Source organism: Trichosurus vulpecula, chromosome 9 (assembly GCF_011100635.1).
Source record: "Trichosurus vulpecula isolate mTriVul1 chromosome 9, mTriVul1.pri, whole genome shotgun sequence".
NCBI lineage: Eukaryota > Metazoa > Chordata > Mammalia > Diprotodontia > Phalangeridae > Trichosurus > Trichosurus vulpecula.
In genome coordinates, this window is record NC_050581.1 from 7,951,476 (window position 1) to 7,972,500 (window position 21,025).

Consider the following 21,025-nt stretch of genomic DNA (forward strand, 5'->3'; position numbering starts at 1 on the left):
AACACTGAGGTGTAGGCATGCCTGGCAGTACTAGGCCTCAGGCTATACTACAAAGCAATGATAATTAAAACAATTTACACTGACTAAAAAAACAACGGAACAAACTAGATGCACAGCAAACAAACATAGTAATGTGGTGTTCAGTAGACCCCAAAACTTCAGCTACTGGGGTAAGGCCTCATTGACAAATAGTCTGCCAGAATTAGGTTTATTAGACCAAGATCCCACACCATACACCAATAATCTGTATGGATATAGAACTTAGATATAAAAGGTCACATCGTAATCAAATCATCGGAGCAAGGAAGAAAATTACCTTTGTCAACTGTAAAATGGACAATTTTGATTATATAGAATGAAACATTTTTGCATAAACAGAATCGATGCATTTTAAATTAGAAAGGAAACAGTTAACTGGGGAAAATCTTGGTGCCAAGCTTCTCTGATAGAAGTTCCATATTCAGCTGTTTCAAATATATAAGAATGGCAGCCCTACAATAACTGAATAAACGGTCAAAGGCTATAAACAGGCAGTTTGTCAAAAAGCAGGCGGCCAAGCTATCGATAACAATACGAAAAAATGGCCCAAATCACCATGAATTAGAAAAATCCACTTTAAAACAACTCTGAGATTCTGCTTCACACTCATCAAATTGTCGAAGATGAGAAGGAAAATGACAGCTGGATTGGGAAATAGATACACTGTTAGAGCTGTGGATTGGCCCAGCCTTTCTAGAAAGCAATTTAAAACTCTCTGCCCCCCGACCCCATGACCTATATCAAATTGCTTACCATCTTGGGGGGGGGAGAGGGGAGGTAAGAGAGGAAGGGAGAAAATCTGGAACTAAAAAAAAAAATAATGAATATTAAAAATCACCTTTAGATGTAATTGGGAAAAAAGAAAATATTTAAATTTTTAAAAATAAAACTGCCCCCAAAGTTACTAAATTATGCATACTCCATAACTGCTACTAGGCTTATATCCCAAAGGGGTCAAATTAAGAGGAAAAGGACCTATATTTACAAAAATGTAGCAGCTCTTTTTGCTATAGTGAAAAACTGGAAATTAAGAGAATGCCCATCATTGAAAAATAGCCAAACATATTGTGGCATATGAGTGTAATGGAATATTATAATGCCATAAAAATGATAAAAGGGAGGGTCTCAGAGAAACCTGGAGAGACGTGAATGGATACAGTGAAGGGAGCAGAACCAGGAGAATAATTTATACAGTGTCAAACACTAAAGAACAACTTATAAGGAAAGACTTAAGAACTCTGAAGTAATCAATGGCCCACCATAGCTCCAAAGCCATGATGTAACCATAGAATTAGCCATACATTTTGGGGCATAGACAAAAAAAGGGGGGGTGTACATACGTGTACACACGTACATACATACACACATACACATATGTAGATTATATATAATATATATGTATGCATGTATATACTGAGTTCGGAGGATGTGGACAAGAAATAGGGATGGAGCATAGAGACTGTAGTGGTATCCAATAACAGTGCTACATTTGGAGGCAAGAAGATTTGGTTTCAAATCTTGCCTCTGAAGCTAGTTGAATAACCACAGGCTTAATCTTTATGAGCCTCAGTTTTCTCAAAAATGGGGCTAATAATTTCTTTTGTTACTTACCTCAGAAGGTAAGTATTTTAAGATGACTCAAAGGAAATAATATTTGTAAAATGCTAGATGGATATCAGCTTGTATGACCTTATAATTTAGAAATGTTCAAAAGCATTAGAACCTCAAAGAAGGGTTAAGGTTTGAACAGGATTTGCTCTGCCTGACCATGATTAGCAGCTGGCAGAAAATATTGGTATATTCAGCCAGGGCTAGCTTTATGTCCTTTATGCCTGCATTATATTCATGAAACAGATATCCTAAAAAATTAAGTCTTGAACTGATAATTCCCGCATTGTTTCCACAGTCCTAACAAGACAAGTAACATTCCAGTATTTATTGAATTGTAATCACTTTCCCCCGCAAACACAAAACGGATCCCTTAGGGAGCTACAAAGACCTAACAAGTAAAGGGACCCAGGACACCCCAGGAACACCATGAATGTGTTCACTGACTTGCTGTATCAGAGGGCCCTCCCAGAATGAGCTCTTACTCAACTATACCACACTTAAATACTGTAGGAGAGCAATATTTGTTTTAGATATATGCATGCTTACACACATTTATATGTAAATATATTAATAAGTAAGGTAATTTTCCCTTTTTAGGCTCTTTTGTGTATTTGTATATCCCCTCCCCAGTGGAATTTGAATTAGTATTTCACATGTAGAAATGAGATGTGGGGAGGAAATGCACCCCTACAAAATCTTTGATTACACACTTGAGAGAATAAGCCAAGTCTATTCTCCTAACAATCGACAGATAATTGTCTTGTGTCTCTTAAGCGTTAATTGTCCCTTGCTTTTTTTGTTTTCACCCCTAAAATCATCAAAGATCTCTTCTTCTCATGATAACGTCATAGATATCATAGCACCTGGAAGTACAAGTAAGGCATTGCACATCTCCCTCATAAGTCTGCTTTGAGTAAATCAAGGAATGGTCCAGTCTCATACTCTCACCCCATTCAAACAGCTACCGTGTTCACCAACTATCCCGGTATAGGTCAGAAAGCAGAGGTAGCAAGTGAGACCTGGCTCCCCACCAATCACCATCATGGAACCCTGAAAAGGAAGAAGCATTTCTAACATACATCAGAGATGAGACTTTTCCTATCCTAAAAAGAGAAATCTGGGAAGCCATCTTTGAAGCTGTCATATCACTACCCCAATTGAAGGCTATAGCATCCCATTCGCATCTCCAGCCTTCCGCAGGCTTCGGTTGGCTGTACATAAAATACTTTAATAAAAAAAATTTAACACATAACTCATGCATAAGTCTTTTGGGTTTCCCTTTTCTCTCCCAAGTAACAACATAGATGATTCCTTTAGAGAAGCATTTGCTGCAAAAAAAGAAATTGAAGTGGATAAGAGGAACTGATGGAGCATCTTCTAGACTCAAACTCAAGGAGTCTTCATTCCAACTGCTGCAGCAAGCAGCCCTAATTTACTCTCCCTCATAATCTCCCTCACAGATGCTCCCTTCTCTCTAGCACAGGCCTTCATCACCTATCTGGACAATTGTAGTGGCCTCATAACACATCTCTTCACCATCTCCCTCTTCCAAACCATCCTTCATAGTGCTAAATTAACCGTCTTCATACATGAACCTGGTCACTCTGTTCAAGAATTTTTAGTGGTTTCTTGCTTTCTACCAATTAAAGTTCAAATTTTTCTGCCAGATATTCAAGGCCCTTTACCATGTGACATCAACCCTAAGTCTCTTATCTAACCTTGAGGAATCCCAGAGTTTGGGAGTTGGAAAGGACCTATGTAGCCATGTTATCCAACCCATCAGAACCACACACTCCATCCTGCTGATAACTGACTTTCTTTTGACCCGTACTGACCAGGTCCATGGGACGTCCTCTCTCTTTACTTTTGCCTATCTGCCTCCAATAATCCTGACTGGCAACCTTTACAAAACTGCCTATGCCCTGGTCAGCCCAACTAGGGAGCCAGCCCTAGACACATCATTACTTGAACACTGTAAGGAAAATAGAATGGCTTTCAAATATAATTACACACTGGCTTTGCTATTTGGCAAAAAGTAGTTACATCTTAAAATATGGAAATGTGACCCCTTTAGAATTTGAAAACCTTAATTTCGTCAAATTTCACCACTACAACAATAACTTCGTTGTGTCACCTTTTGCCATTTTCTGTTTTCCATTCTAAATGCTTGTCATTTTTAAGAGCTGGCCGTGGTAAAAGGATCCTTTAATGAGTAAAATGGGACTGGCTTCCCACATGCCTCTTTCAATGCTGTTAGAAGCACTTCTGTAGAGTATTTCTTCTGACATACAATTAACAATTGTTCTGAAGAGGGGAAAAATGTGTTCAGCTATTTCTGTTTCAAGCTCTTGAATTCTTGAACACCAGATATAAACTGTCTAAAATAAGGATGCTGGACTAAATCTTTAAGTTTACTTCTAGCTCTTCTTCCTGTGAGCTCTGTGATTCTCTTTGTGACTCAGGTTCCATGTAAATAGTATCTATACACTAAGAACACACTAAAAGAAGTTGTTGGGTGAGAAAAAAGCTAATCTGCTCTACGTTTACTTTAACGGACAGAAGTAAGATGCAGTCTAACATCATCTGAATGGCATAAGGCAGTGGGAAAGAACTTTCTTTTTTTTTTCCTTTTAAATCAATTAATTTATTTTTAGTTTACAACATTCAGTTCCACAAGCTTTTGAGTTTCAAATTTTCTCCTCCTCCCTCTTCTCCCCCTCTGCCCCCCAAGATGGCATGCAATCCAATATAGATTCTACATATATCTTCACATTAAACACATTTTGACATTAGTCAATGTTGTAAATAAGAATTATAACTAATGGAATGAACCACAAGAAAGAAGAAACAAAACAAAAAAAGAGCGAATAGTTTGCTTCAATCTGCATTCAGACTCCATAATTCTTTCTCCGGATGTAGATAGTTTTTCCCATCATGAGTCTTTTGGAGTTGTCTTAGAATTTTGCATTGCTGAGAAGAGCCAAGTCCATCAAGGTTAGTCATCGCGCAATGTGTCTGTGATTGTGCACAATGTTCTCCTTCTTCTGCTCCCCTCACTCAGCATCAGTTCATATAAGTCTTTCCAGGTTATTCTGAAGTCTGTCTGCTCATCATTTCTTATAGCACAACAGTATTCCATTACATTTATATATGACATCTTGTTCAGCCATTCCACAGTTGATGGGCATGCCCTGGATTTCCAATTCTTTGCCACCAGATAGATAATAGTTACTGTAGGTATGTATACACGTTTGTGTGTACATATACATGTGTGTGTGTGTGTGTCTCAGAGCTGTAACTAGCAGATGTAGGCACCTAGGGCAAACAGCATGCCGGTGGCAAGTACCCCAAAGGTGTCTAATCCCTTTCGTATTTCCTAATGTGAAAATAATACAAGACATGAGGACAAATTCAATTGAAATAAAGAGAGATTTAGTTCCTATTGTAACTATACTTCAAGCCCTATACATTTTAGTTTAACAATTATAATTGCTGCTGGCTCCAGGGGCCCTCAAGTGTTCACCCTCTCCCTCTCCAGTAGGCAGCCCCATGCATTTGCAGGTAGGCTCAATTCAGTCCTGGAGTCCTAATCCCTAAAGAGAAATCATAATCCTTTTCTCACACCCTACAACCCAAAAGCCCAGGAAAAATTACTTAAAACCTACATGGCTGAACGAGTTGTCGTATATAAATGTAATGGAATACTGTTGTGCTATAAGAAATGATGAGCAGACAGACTTCAGAATAACCTGGAAAGACTTGTATGAACTGATGCTGAATAAGGGGAGCAGAAGCAGGAGAACATTGTACACAATTACAGACACATTGCGCGATGACTAATGTTGGCTATATTTGGCTATATTTAGGGCCCTCCTGGATCAGAGTGAATGTCAATGATAACTGTTTCTCTTTTGAGGAGCAATCCTGAAGGTCTTCCCCTCCCAGTTCGGATTTTTTTTTATTTCTTTTTTCTAATTAAAGGGTCCATCCCTTGACTCACTGACCCTTGACTGAGTCCAAGTTTTACAGAACAAATCCTTTTATTAAGGGGATTTTTTCTGTGAAGTTTGGATTCAGTCAGAAGGCTATACCCAGGGACCTAGAAGGCCACATGTGGCCTCAAGGCTGCAGGTTCCCCTGTGGCCTAGACCACTGTTGTTGCAAGCCAGAAGCTAATAATGAAGAGGGAGAGGAGAAGGGTTTTGGCATGTGAACTATTTCCTGGGTTCTTCTCTCTTCCTCCTTTTCTTTGTGCTACATATGAGGTATGTCTGTGCTACATAGTAAAAGAAACATTGAGGGAGAAAGTACTAACTGGGAGGATCATGGAGGAGGTGGTCCTTGAGCTAAACCTTGCATATTTGGGAGACAGATGAGAAAGGATGCCATGTTAGGCATAAAGTGGTTTGTATGGATGTATGAAGGCAGGAAATTAAGTGTTTAGTTTGAGGAACAATAAGCAAGCCAATTTGGCTGGAATGTAGAGTTCATGAGGCGGGGAATACTATGAAGTAAAGCTCTAAAGGTAAGTGGGAACCAAATAATGGAAGATCCTCTGCCTGGAGGAGCCCAGAAACTGAGATCTCTGTTTTGCCTGAGATTTAAATTCTGGGATAAGATGTTTGTGTTTTATAAAGATTCATGACCAGGAGGGTGACTTAGGAAGATTATATTGGCAGCTAAATGGAGATGGACAATTGGAAATGGAAGGAACTAGAAGATTGTTCCAGTCTGGAGACAAATTAGCAATCTGTTGCAATAGCCAGGTGAATATCGATATGAGTCTAAGCTAGAATGGTGGCTATATGACTACAGTAAAAGATCTGGATGTGAGAGCTATGGAGATAGAATTAACAACACTTGAGAACTGATTTGGCGTGGCTGATGAAGAAAATGGAAGAATGAAGGATAACTCCAAGGTTAGGATTCTGGGTGATTGGGAGGATTATGGTGCCCTCAATAGAAGTAGCAAAGTTTGAAGGAGGACAAGGAGGAGGAGAAGGTTGGGAGAAAGGGGAGATAATTTCAAGTGTATTTTAACCAATCTCAATTGGGCCTTCATTGCATGGCGCACCTTTTACTCTTGCCTGGTTGGGTCTCTGTCCCACTCCCCATATCAGTCATTCCAAATTCTTCTCCCTTCTCCTTTATTCTCTTATATTCTCTCTCTGTCTCTCCTTCCCTCTCTCTCTCTCTCTCTCTCTTTCTCTCTCTCTCTCATTTTTAACCTCTCCTGTCCACTGACTTCTCTGCTGCCTTCAAATATGCCCAGATTTTGCCCATCCTTAAAAAACCTTCATTGTGTTCTACCATCCCATATCTTTCCTCCCTTCATGGCTAAACTCCTAAGGAAAAAAAATGCTATTTGCACTTGTTGCTTTTACTCTCTCACCTCCCATTCATTTCCCACCTCCTTACAATCTCCCTTTCCTCTGCAAGGTCACCATTGATGTCTTTCTTGCTAAATCCAATGGCTCTTTCTCTGTCCTCATCATAACTGCTCTGGAATGTTTGATGTTGTTGACCACCCCCTCCTTCTACATTCTCTGCTCCCAATGTTTTTGTGATAGTGCTTTATCATGGTTCTTGTCTTACCTGCCTGATTAATTCTTCTCAGTCTCTTCTGCAGCAGCAGCAGCATCTATGTCCCATCCCCTAGGTATACCCCAGCCTGTTTCTTGGATCTTCCCCTGACAGGTATAGGATCACCAGGTAAGTGGCACTTGTGTATTCTTTGCTTCTCTGACTAAGCAGTGTTGACTTTGTTCCTGTTATTAATATGTAACTTATGTGGTTGGCTCTATTCTTTGCCTATCTCATGGTAACATTTCCCTAGGTCATAGAACGGCAAGATGGATGCATTCTAAAACAATGCTCGGGACCCAGTAGGTGTTTAATAAATACCCCGTGTTTGTGCCATTTGTGACTCTATCCACTTTTCTTCTAGCCCCTGTGGAGTACTATCACCTAGATCCACCAAGCCAAGCTCTCCCATTGTGAACACCTAAGTTTGCCAGAATTTCCTTTTATCCAGGACTGTTCTAATTACAGGTCCTCCAGCAGGGCCTAGATCACAGAAATATAGATTTAGAGCTCAAAAGGATCTTAGAGGGCATCTATTCTAAAACTGCTGACCAGTTGTGGCCAACAGGGTGGGCAAACCATCTTAGCTGAAGCAGCAAGGTATCTTAAAGGAAGGATGGGAGAGGCATATACCAGGGAGGTCAAAATCACCGGCACCACCTTGACCACAACCATTCCCTCAGACTCCTGTTGAGACAGCTCAGGACACAAAACCCAAGAGACCTGGGAATGGAAGTGTGCCCCAGACCAGTCCCCAGCCCTACTTCCAGCCTAGCTCCTATAACTATTATAAATGGTTGTAACCCTTGTACACACATGACTTGGTGCATGCCTCTTCATGTTCTAGTATGCTCTTCTCCTCAGCAGTCAGAACTCCACAACCCAAAAAGTTCTCACCAGCAAAGTCTGTGGCATTGTCAAGTGCTTTAATATCAGAAACAAATGTGGCTTTATCAACGGAGATGACACTGAAGAAGGTACATTATGATCTGCTTTGCGGCTGTGTGCTAAGGACAGCTTTCCACCTGACTGGCGGCTGAAACCTTCCATATGTGTTGTTTCCCCCATTAAAATGTAAACCCCTTAAGAGTGGGGATCGTCTTGCTTTTCTATGGGAATACCCAGCACTTAACACAATACTTTGTACAGAGTAAGCACTTAATAAATGCTCGTTCATTCCTTCCTTCCTGCCCAACGAGTGCCTCCACAAAATCTTGGAGCTCATGCACTGGGCCTCCAGTTAGACCACAAACTAATGTGACATACTACAAAGGCTTCATAATAATAAAGGTCTTGAGTCAATGTTTCCAAGCCTTGCTGCAACCATTAACAATTCATCTGAGATAATATTTCACTCATTTCCATTGTGGGTCTCTCACCACCCCAGTGATCCTGAATGAGGTTGATCTCTTCACCAAAATGGCACCATTTATCACACTACAGAAACTCCAAAGGACCCAGCACATGCATATGGCTTTTACTTGCATGGGTCCTCTCAAGATACCCTTTCCAATCAAAGCCCACATTTACTTGGTGCTTCTGGAATAGATGTTTTGTAGATACATAGACAGATAGACAGACAGAAAGATAGCTATAGATATATCTATATATGTGTACGTATACATATAGATATATATACATATATGTCTATATCTGTGTCCAAAATATATGAACCCCAAGTGAGCAGATGGAGAGAGTAAACCCAGTGCTCAAGCTTCCTGAAGATGTAGGCAGATCTCTCAGAAATTTACAAATATTCCTTATATACCCTGCCCCATTTTCATCCTCCAAAGTATCATGTCTGATCTCACAGCATTACTCATGCGGCAGAGCAAGGAAAGGGTGTGGTAAGCATGCTGGCTTACAGCCACAGACCTGTTAAAAGAACACCGCCTTGGGGAAGGAGATTGCACCAGACAAAGCATTGTCTCACCAACACCTATTGATTCCATACTAACTCCCCCAGCTTTAGCCTCCTGCTTTATGTCCTACCTTTTGGCCTATCCATTAGATGAGGCATTTCTAGCGACTTCATATGTCCTTTCATTTATCCTCTCTCAAATCATGGCTGGGATAACATCCTTTTTCCCCATGAGAGGTTATTTCCTCTAGTGCTGACGATTGCTTCAGTCACTGTTATTTTTTTTTACCTCATTTCTCTCTACTCAGCTAACTCAGAGTCAGGAATGTCATGTATTTTATCCCCTCCAACCCTTCACTAGCTACTGCTACTGGGAGTTGTGCGACATTCATTCAACACTGATCCAACGAATGGAAAAAGTGAAATAGGCCTGCGTAGAACAGGCCAGCTTGCAAACGAGGCCATGGTTTTCTTTGAGAAGTGTGGTCTGGCTGTCTCCAGAAAGACAGGGAGGCAGGAACTCAAAATATGAACCCTTCCCGTGACATCCTTGCCTACAACATCCCAGATTCCATTTGAGGATTCCTATAATAGGAAACTCAATATTCCATGAGGAAGACCATACTATTCTTGGACAGCTGTAATTGTTAGGACATTTTTTTCCCTTTTGAGTCAGAGAGAAGTACCTCCCTGCAATTTCTACCCACTGTGCCTAGTTATTCTTTCTGGGTTCAAGAAGAATGAGCTTAACTCCTCTTCCAAAGAACAGCCCTTCAAATATTTGAATAAGCAACTATGTCCTCCTTTAGTCTTTTTTTAGACTACTTATCCCCAACTAGGTGGCACAGTGGATAGAGCAGTGGGCCTGCAGTCAGGCAGACAAGTTCAAATATGGTCTCAGATACTTACTAGCTGTGTGACCCTGGGCAATCACTCAACCCTGTTTGCCTCAGTTTCTTCATCTGTAAAATGAGCTGGAGAAGGAAATGGCAGTGTCTCTGCCAAGAAAACCCCAAATGGGGTCATGAAGAGCTGGACACAACAAGCCATCCCCAAGTGTCACTGTAATTATTGCGAAAGTAGCTTTATTCACCTTTACAACAATCTACGGCTTCTACATGGTAGCTTGAACAGGGAATCAAGGTGAACTTAAGCCTGGGCCTTTGGATGCCCTTTTGCGTTTCCTTTCCTAATTAATGGAGCCTCTTTGCAGTCTGGCTTCTGACTTCCTCATTCGACTGATGTTGGTAACTTCAAAGTTGACAATGATCTTTTAATTGCCAAATCTAATGGCCTTTTCTCAGTCGCCATTCCTCTTGACTACACAGTCAATCAACCTCTTCTCCTTGACTCTCTTTTCTCTGGATTTTTGTGACAGGGTCCTCACTGGGACCTGGACAAGCCTGGATTCAGAATGATAACAAAAAGTACTCAAAGTCATTTTTGTGACTTTGTTGGCTTGACTGAACAATAATTCTAAAATGGACGCATCCAGGTTTGAAGACAGCTTTGTGAATTTGAGAGGCTGTGAGATCCTGGGTCCTCCTTTGGTGATGGTTGCCCTGTAGCAGGCACCCTTTCTACATGCATGATAGTGAACATTGGAGGAAGTGGCATGAGAATGGGCCCAACCCTTGGTTTAGCTTGCTTGAAGATGTGGACCTAATGGGAACGATTTGGATCATACAGAGGTTAGGTGAAATGTCAAGTTCTATTTTAGTAGTCCCACAAATGACTGCGTTTTTATGATTTTAAAGTTAATACATAATCACTACTGCTTCTTTAAGGCATTTTAACAATGTGTGCTTGTGAGTTTTTAATATTTAGTATATCTTTGTGTAGAGGTGATAAACAGTTATCCTATACCCAATTTACACTGAGCATATTTCTACTCCCCAGTTTTGGGAAGATCGTTGTTTGTGTTTATCCTTCATTTTCAAAGAGGACCATGACATCAGGGAGATGATGACATGACTTGCACGTGACTTTAATTCGAGTGCAAGGTCACCAGCCTCACTTTCTCCTCCAGGGCCATCTGGGTCCAGTGGCCTGATATTCATCAGGAGGACTGAAGATGGCCCAGATGCAATGGGAGACCCCGGCCCTTTTAGGCTAAGGCCTTTTCAGGTTCTCACTTTAAGTGAGGTAATACCCATTCAGTGAATAGACCGCTTTAAGAAGTGAGTCAAGGGAGGGGCAGCTAGGTGGCACAGTGAGTGCACTGGCCCTGGAGTCAGGAGGACCTGAGTTCAAATCTAGCCTCAGACACTTGACACATGTACTAGCTGTGTGACATTGGGCAAGTCACTTAACCCCAATTGCCCTGCCAAAAAGCAAATATATATATATATATATATATATAAAATATGTATATATATATATATACACACATATATACATATATATGTATATATGGTACCAGGCACTGTGCTAATTGCTTTATAAATTTTATCTCATTTGATCCTCATACCCACCCTGAGTTAGGTGCTGTTATTGTCCTGATTTTATAATTTAGGGAAGTGAGGCAAACAGAAGCTACGTGACTTGCCCAAGATCACACAGTTAGTTATGTCTGAAGTCCTATTTGAACTCATCTTCCTTACTCTCGTCTAGGCCACCACTCTATACGCTGTGCCACCGAGCAGCAAACATGGCCAATGCAGGAGAGTATTTTGCTTTGATTACGTGTGTTTACAGTAGAGGATTTTGTTTTTCCTTTTTTCTCAGTGGAGAGGTAGAAGGTGGGGAAAAGGCATATATTCAAAAGAAACACAGAAGCCAGAACTAAGTTTCTGACTGAATGGGCAGGAAACACTTTTCCTGCTTAAAAGGGGGACAGCTAGGGCAGCTAGGTGGCACAGTGAGTAGAGCACAGGCCCTGGAGTCAGCGGGACTTGAGTTAAATCCGGCCTCAGACACTTGATACACTTACTAGCTGTGTGATCTTGGGCTAGTCACTTAAGCCCAATTGCTCTGCCTTCCCCTCTCCAAAAAAAGGTGGTGGGCAGTTAATGTAATGGCTTTCTCTGTGGCTTGGGGTAATAGAAGGAGACTTAGTCTCACCCAGTCGGGTAGGATCAGCGTTACACCATCTCACCATTCTCACCCAAGGGCCAGCCAGTCTGCAGGGGCAGTCAGCTCATCATCATAATCTACTGAATGAAAGCCCTGGGGCAAACAAGCCTGTTTGTTAACATCTTTCCACGTATTCCCTTCTTCCTTGTCCTTCTTCAGGTTCCTCTCTCACAGAACTCCCTAGGAAAAATTCCAAAAGCCTTCACAAGGTTCTTGGCCAGAGAAGCCAGTGGAATCCTGAGAGAGCATCCCCTGCTTGGTGGCCACCCTCATATGGGGCCAGATTTCGTGACAGGTTTACACCTGTGCTTGTCTGTAAACACGCGGCCGTTCCTCCAGTAGAATTTAAGCTCTTTACGAGCAGGGAATTTCTTTTTTGTTCGCTTTTGTATTCCTAGCATGGAACACAGGCTCATGCAGAGTGCTCCCTAAATGTTTGTCCAATTGTATTGAATTAAGGAATTTCTTCCTGAACCCAAGTTTTCCTGGTGTGTAAAATAGGGATAATAGCAGGATCTAGCTTTCAGGGTTGTGGTGAGGATCAAATGAAATGATCACTGTAAAGTGCTTAACACAATGCCGGGTAGGCAGTAAGGGGCGCAGAAATGTCATTGCTGCTATTCTCCTTTTCATGATCAAACAGAAAGAACAGACAAAGATCGTGTTATGTAACTTTCTCTGGGTCCGTGTCAAGTCCACAACGACAGTTTGCCGATCAGGAGAAGGTTACTCTGTCAACCATCCTTCGAAGTCAAACAGCTCGTTTTTCATCAAAGCTTCATTTATAGTGAGAATAATTCCTTTAATGGGCTTTGCCATTTTACAAGCTAGACCTTGCCAGAGATATGCTTCTAATTTTAACTCTTATCACATGAACATAAAATCGTAAAATTAAAGGTAAAAAGTACATTAGAAATCATTTAATCCAACCCCCATTTTACAGATAAGGAAACTGAGGCCCATTCTTAAAAAGGTCTTGTCTTTGATTTACCTCAGAACATTTGAAATCTACTTGAACAGAACAGAGTTCTGAACAGCCTTGAGCAGGAAAGGAGACAGTTTTCTTCACAAGACTCATCACAGTTTCTGATTACCTATAACTAATGGCTACTCAGTGAAATCTTACACCAGGCTCTTTATGATAGAATGTGATACGTTCCTTGAGGCAGCTAGGTGGGTCAATGGATAGAGTGCTAAGCCTGGTGTCAGGAAGCCCTCACTTCAATCCGGCCTCAGATACTTACTAGCTATGTGACTCTGGGCAAGTCACTTAAGCCTGTTTGCCTCAGTTTCCTCATCTGTAAAATGAGCTGGAGAAGGAATTGGCAAATCACTCCAGTATCTTTGCCAAGAAAATCCCATGGACAACATGGTCCATGGGATCATGAAGAATTGGTCATTACTTAACAACAACAAATATCTTACTGATGGTAGCAATTGTTTCTTTTTTGTCTTACCTATGTTGTATTGTTATTGGGTGATTCTTATCTCCTCAACAACACAGCAAGTTCATCGAGGGCAAGGACTTTGTCTTGCTCTTCTTTTGTATTAATTGCAGTACCTAATCCAATAAAAACCATATTTGATTCATATAAAAAAGACCAAGAGCTTTTGGTTGATATGCCCAAAGGATTATAAAACTGTATATACCCTTTGACCCAGCAATACCATTTCTAGGTCTGTATCCCAAAGAGATCATAAAAAAGGAAAAAGGACCCACAAGTACAAAAATATTTAGAGCAGTTCTTTGTGTTGTGGCAAAGAATTAGAAATTGAGAGGATGCCCATCAATTGGGGAATGACTGAACAAGCTGTGGTACACGAATGTAATGGAATACTATTGTGCTGTAAGAAATGAGGAGCAGGCAGATTTCAGAAAAACCTGAAAACGCTTACATGAACTGATGCTGAGTGAAGTGGGCAGAACCAGGAGAACGCTGTACACAGTAACAGCCACACTGTGTGATGATCAACTACGACAGACTTAGCTCTTCTCAGCAATGCAATGATCTAAGACAATTCCAAAAGACTCATGATGGAAAATGCTATCCACATCCAGAGAAAGATCTATGGAGTCTGAATGCAGATTGAAGCATACCATTTTCACCTTTTGTTCTGATTCTTCTTTCACAACATGACTTTTGTGGAAATATGTTTAACATGATTGCACATGTATAACCTATATTGGACTGCTTGCTGTCTTGGGGAAGGGAGGAAAGGAGAAAAATCTGGAACTCAAAAATCTTATAAAAAATGAATGTTGAAAACTATCTTTACATGTAATTGGAAAAATAAAATACTATGTAGAAAAAAGAGTTTTTGGTTGAGTTTTATAAATGTCATATGAGCTAATTTTATGACTCACCTGCTTTAAAAGTTAACAAAATAGTGGAGTATATATTGTCCAGATACCAAGAAAAAATATAGTAGTCTTACTGTATCCTGCATTGGTCACACTATTTCTGGGGAATTGTGTTAAATTCTGTTTAATTTGGGGGACTAACATTTTAAGAGAAACACTGTAAAGAAATTGTAATGCAAACAAGTATGTAAAGGTAGTAAGGGGTCTGAAAACCATCATCTGTGAAGAATGGTTGAAAAAACTGGAATTGTTTAGCCTGAGGAAGTCTAAGGGAAAATGTGATATCTGTTTTCATGTAGAAGAGGGGATAAGTTTGTTCTCAGTTGGTTCCAGTTATCAAAATAGTGCCTCTGAGTGAAAGTTGCAAGCAAGATTTCAGCATAATGTAAGAAAGAATTTTCTAATGAGAGCTATTCAACAACAGAAAGGGTCACTTCTTTAGAAAGCTTTCATTAACTAGAGTTACTTAAGCAGAGGTTAGTTAAACATTTGTAAGGGATACTATAGAAGGGATTTTTGCATTCAGTTTAAGGAAGGATTTGTTGTTGCTTAGTAATTTTCTTTCACGTCTGACTGAACCTCCATTTGGGTCTTTTTTGGCAAAGATACTGGAGTGGTTTGCCATTTCCTTTTCCAGTTCATTTTACAGATGAAGAAAGTGAGGCAAACAGGGTTTAGTGACATGCCCAGGGACACATAACTAGTGTCTAAGTCCAGATTTGAGATGAGTCTTCCTAACTCTGGGTCCTATCCACGTACTCTATGCATTGCACCACTTAGCTGGATTCTTCCAACTTTAAGATACTGTAGTTCAGGGTACAGTGGCAGGAAGTGGTATAGTGAGCTCTCATCCACAAACTTGGCCAAACAGATCTAGAAAATATACCAGAACAAATCTTAATAAGGAAATCCACAAAAAGTCACAGTAAGTCATTTATCCAGCCCAGCTTGTCATAAGGAAACAGACAAAGAGGTCTGCGGACAAGGTGGGCTAGGAGCATGCAAGAAGAACATTCCAATGCCTAAGAAGAGGCTGTGCACCAAGGCAAAGAGAAGTTTCAGAGCAGGGCACCTCTAGACCCATACTTAGCACTGAGAAGGGGACAGGTACAAACTTGCAGCTTTGTCACCCACTCCCCATTTCTGTGTTACTAAAGAAACCCAGAGTACACTGAGAAGGGGACCTGCACAGGGGAATGGCATTCCTGGGTAGAGAGGCCTTTGGAAGAAGGAGGAAGTTCAGAAGCCAAGAGCGGCAGCAGGAGCATGGCTGAGCTCTCAGACTAAGAGTAGAGTCTGATCTCACTTTCAGCATCTAGTCCAGCCCACAAAAGAGTAACCAAGGCAGGAATCCCAGACCGCAGAGGAATCTACAATTTTGCCATTATGAACTAACAACACTTTCCAGCTGGCTAGTAAGGACAGAGTCCAGCAGCAATCTACTCCTGCACAGATCCAAACCTAGCTCAGGAACTGGCAGAGCTTAGACCAAGGAGCAAGGAAACAGTTTTTGTCCTGCATCAGACTACTTTGGGAGAACTAAAAGCTTGCAGGTCCCCAGCCTGTCCATGAGACCCTGGAATAACACAATACTCAAGACCCCAAGAAAGCAGCAATAGCACCAGTCCAGACCATCTCTCCAGAAGTGGGGCATAACCCTATGCTAATATCAATTCTGAAGTCAGGAAATAGGCTGGAAGAATGTGCAAACAAACAAAAATGCAAAAGAATCCCAACATAATGAATGAGCTATTATGGTGGCAGGGATGCTCAAGATACAAACATAGAAGAGAATGAATTCAAAACATCTATAAGCAATGCCTCAGAGAAAAACATAGCTTGGGCACTAAGTCAATTAGAATTCCTGGAAGAAATGAAGCAAGAGTTTTTTTAAATGTTTTTATAAATGGAACGAGAGCACTTGAGGGGAAAAATTGGAAAAGAAATGAGAGCTATAAAAGAATTGGAAAACTAATTAACAGCTTGGCACAAGAGATTCAAAAAATCTTACCCAAGCAACAAATTCCCCCAAAATTCAAATAGACCAAAAAGAAGCCAATGATTACATGAGGCAACAAGAAGTCAAAAGACCAAAACAAAAGTCAAAAGTAAAACAAAGTCAAAAGACTGAAAAAAAACAAAGAAAATATAAGGTATCTCATAGCAAAAACCTGGAAAACAGATCCAGGAGAAAAAATTTAAGAATCATTGGACAATCTGAATGCCATGACTGAAAAAAGAGCCTAGACATCATGTTTCAGGAACTCTTAAAAGAAAACTAGCCAGATCTCTTAAGAGCAGAGGGCAAAATAGAAATAAAAAGAATCCACCAAATTACCTGCTGAAAGAAACACAAAAATGAAAATTTCCAAGAACATGACAGTCAAAACCCAGAGCTTCCAGGTCAATGGAAAAACTACTGCAAACAACCAGAAAGAACGTATTCAAGTACTGAGGAGCTACAGTCAGGATGACACATGATTTATCAGCCACTACTAAAAAGGAGTGGAGAACTTGAAATATGATATTCCAGAAGGCAAAGGATATGAACTTACATTACTTATCAGATTTATGGAAAAGAAAAGAATTCATGACCCAAAAAGAGATAGAGAGCATTACAAAATGCAAAATGTATAATTTTGATTATGTTAAATTGAAATGTTTTTGTACAAAAAAAGCCAATTCAACAAAAATTAGGAGGGAAGCAGAAAATTGGGAGAAAATCTTTACAACTAGTATCTCTGATAAAGGCCTTATTTCTAAAATATACATGGAACTGAGCCAAATATATAGGAATACAAGCCATTCCCCAATTGAGAAATGGTCAAAGGATATGAACAGGCAGTTTTCAGAGGAAGAAATTAAAGCTATCTATAGGCATATGAAAAATGCTCTGGATCACTACTGATTAGAGAAATGCAAATCAAAACAACTCTTAGATACCACATCTCTCCTGTCAGATTGGCTAAAATAACAAAAAAGGAGGATGATAAATGCTGGAGAGGATGGGGAAAATTGGAACATTGTTACATTGCTGGTGGAGTTGTGAGATGATCCAGCCATTTTGGAGAGTAATTTGGAACTACGCCCAAAGGGCCACAGGAATGTTCATACCCTTTGACCCAGCAATACCACTTCTAGGGTTGTATCCCAAAGAAATCACACAAGAGAGAAAGGGATCCATATATACAAAAATATTTATAGTGGCTCTTTTTGTGGTAGCCAAGAATTGGAAATCAAAGGGATGCCCATCAATTGGGGAATGGCTGAACAAGCTGTGGTATACGAAGGTAATGGAATACTATTGTGCCATAAGAAATGGGGATGATACGGACTTCATAACAACCTGGAAAAACCTACATGACATAATGCTGAGTGAGCGGAGCAGAGCCAGGAGAACATTGTACACAACCACAGATATATGGATTCCGTGAGGACCAACCCTGACGTACTTCGCTGTTCTCAGCAACGTAAGGTGCAAGGACACTCCAGGGGACTCACGATGGAGAATGCTATCTTCATCCAGAGAAAGAACTGTGAAGTTTGAATACAGATTGAGGCGTACTACATGCTTGCCTTTTTTGCTTCTCTTTTGTTTTTGTTTTTGGGTTTTTTTTTCTTTTTTGGTTCTGTCTCTTCTTTTTCATGATTCATTCCATTGGTCATAATTCTTCTCCACAACTTGACTAGTGTACAAATTAATTTAATGTGAAGTTATACATGGTAGTTATATGAGATTCCATGCCGTCTTGGGGAAGGAGGGGGGAGGGAGGGGAGAAAATCTGGAACTCAAAATTATGTAGAACCGTGTGTTGTAAACGAAAAAAAAAAAAAAAAAGAATGACAAAAAAAAAGGATATGAACTTACAGCCAAGAATAACCTACCCAACAAAACTGAGTATGATGCTACAGGGAGCAAAGAGGATTTTTAATGAAATAGAAGACTTCCAAACATTTCTGAAGAAAAAACCAGAGCTGTGGAGAAACTTTGAAGTTCAAATATAAGAGTGAAGAGAAACATAAAAAGTTAACATTAATGAATAATGATAAAGAGCTAAACAAGCATAAACTGCTTACATTCAGATATGGGGAGATGATACATGGTACTCTCTGATCCCTATCATCATCAGGATTCATACATGGGGTCCAATAGCCTGGAAGTGGTTATATTATATGTTGATTATCTCAAGACAAGAATAAAAAGAGAGGGGAAGAGAAATACACTGGGGTGGGGGAGAAGGGAAAGGAAAATTAAGGAAAATTATCTTACATAATCAAGGTGCACACATAGATATCTATACAAGCAAGTGGGGGAACTTTGCTCCATCTGAACTGATGGAAAGAAGGAAGAATCCACCCACACAGCACAGGGTTGGGTACAGAGTGCATTTCACTAAGCAAGAAAATGGAAGTGAAAGGGGAAAAGAGGGTAAGGAAATTAAAGGGAGGATAAATTAGTGAGAGATTCGTCCTAAACAAAGTGAACTCTAGAGATATACGAAAATATTTATAGTTCTCTTTGAGGTGGGAAGAATGGGAATCTGAGGGGGTGGCCATAAACTGTGGAATGAATAAACAAGTTATGTATTTAAAAATGATGGAATACCATGGTGCTAAACTCTTAGCCATGACCAACAAGACTCCAGAGGCCTAATGGAGACACATGCTACTTACGTCCCAACAGGGAGGCAGAGGATTGAAAACACAACAGTTTGGTTTTTTTGACATAGCCAATGTGGAAACTTGCTTTCATCATACTATTTGCAATAACTTTTGTTTTTCTTGTGTTCTTAGTAGCAGGGAGATGGGCTTAAGAGGATGAGAAGACAGATCTGGGTTGATTAAAACAAATAAAATATTTTTTTTAAAGTTAACCTAAAAGAGACTGTGGTTCTATAACTGATTGACCTGTCCTCAGTTTGATTGCTGCTTAGAATCTTGGGTCCTGACCTGTAGTAATAGCTAAAAATTCTAGAGCAATTTAAGGTTGCAAAATGTTGGCAAGTCTTATCTATCTCATGTTAACCTCGTAACAACTGTAGGAGGTGGCTGCTTCATTATTCCAATTTTACAGATTAGGGAACTGAGATTGAAGGATGTTAAGGGATTGGCTCCAGGTCACAGTGCCTGGAAGTGTCTGAGGCAGTATTGAGCTGCAGTCCTTCTGACTCCACATCAAGTGCTCTATCCACAGCACCACCTCGCTACCTCTTGACAATCTCCGAGAGGCTTTGCGACAGGGAACATTCGTAGTTAAAGGGGACCTACCCCTCCGCTCAGTCACAGGGGTTCAGTCTAGGAAACTGACTCCTCTTTCCCAGGTCTGACCTTTTAGCGAGGCAGAGCAGAAACATCACAGGATCCTAAGATTTTAGATCGAGCTAGAAGCGTCTCTTCTAGATCTTCTGTCAAACTCCTTTGTAGTGAAGAGTTTGTGAAGGAATTATTCTGGTTTATAAAGAGAAACGTTCCCCTTCCCTCCTTCTTGTCTTTCTTTCTTTCATTCCTTTCCTTCTCTCTCTTTTCCCCCTTCCTTCCTTCTTGTCTTTCTTCCCTTCCTTTCCTTCTCTCTCCTCTTCTTTTCCCCCTTCCCTCCTTCTTGTCTTTCTTCCCTTCACTCCTCCTTTCTTTCTCTCTCCTCTTCTTTTTCCCCTTCCTTCCTTGTTTTTCTTCCCTTCATTCCTCCTTTCCTTTTTTTCCCCCTTCCTTCCTTCTTGTCTTTCTTCCCTTCATTCCTTTCCTTCTCTCTCCTCTTCTCTTTTCCCCCTTCCCTCCTTCTTGTCTTTCTTCCCTTCATTCCTTTCCTTCTCTCTCCTCTTCTCTTTTTCCCCTTCCTTCCTTCTTGTCTTTCTTCCCTTCACTCCTCCTTTCCTTCTCTCTCCTCTTCTCTTTTCCCCCTTCCCTCCTTCTTGTCTTTCTTCCCTTCATTCCTTTCCTTCTCTCTCCTCTTCTCTTTTTCCCCTTCCTTCCTCCTTGTCTTTCTTCCCTTCACTCCTCCTTTCCTTCTCTCTCTTTTCTCTTTCCCCCCTTCCTTCCTATGCCCTTGGCCCCAAATATTTGTTAAATGAGTGAACCAGTAACTTTTCAGCCCCCGGTGAAGGCGTGTGTAGTAACAAAGGTATTTGAGAAGCCGGAAGGCATGGTTTCCCGAGGAATAAATGAACAGGAGCTGTGTTGAAACGTGAACGGAGGCACTCTCGGAAACACCCAGGAAGACTACTGCAGCAGATCCTTCCCAGGTGAGGCTCGGCCGGAGAGGTGAACGCTCCCGGATCTCGACGCTCTTCACCGCTCGGGACCAACCCCGTCGGGTGCTGCTAGGGCAGTTGCGGCCAGGTCCGTCTCTGCGGCGCGAGGCCACCTCTGGGGCTCACGCGGGACCTTGGCACCTTGGGTGCGCGCCGCAGCCTCCGGGACCTTCGCGCAGGTGAGCCCGAGGCCACGCGGCGGCGGGAGGCGGAGGGTGGAGAGCGGCTTCTCGCCTCTCCGGGGCG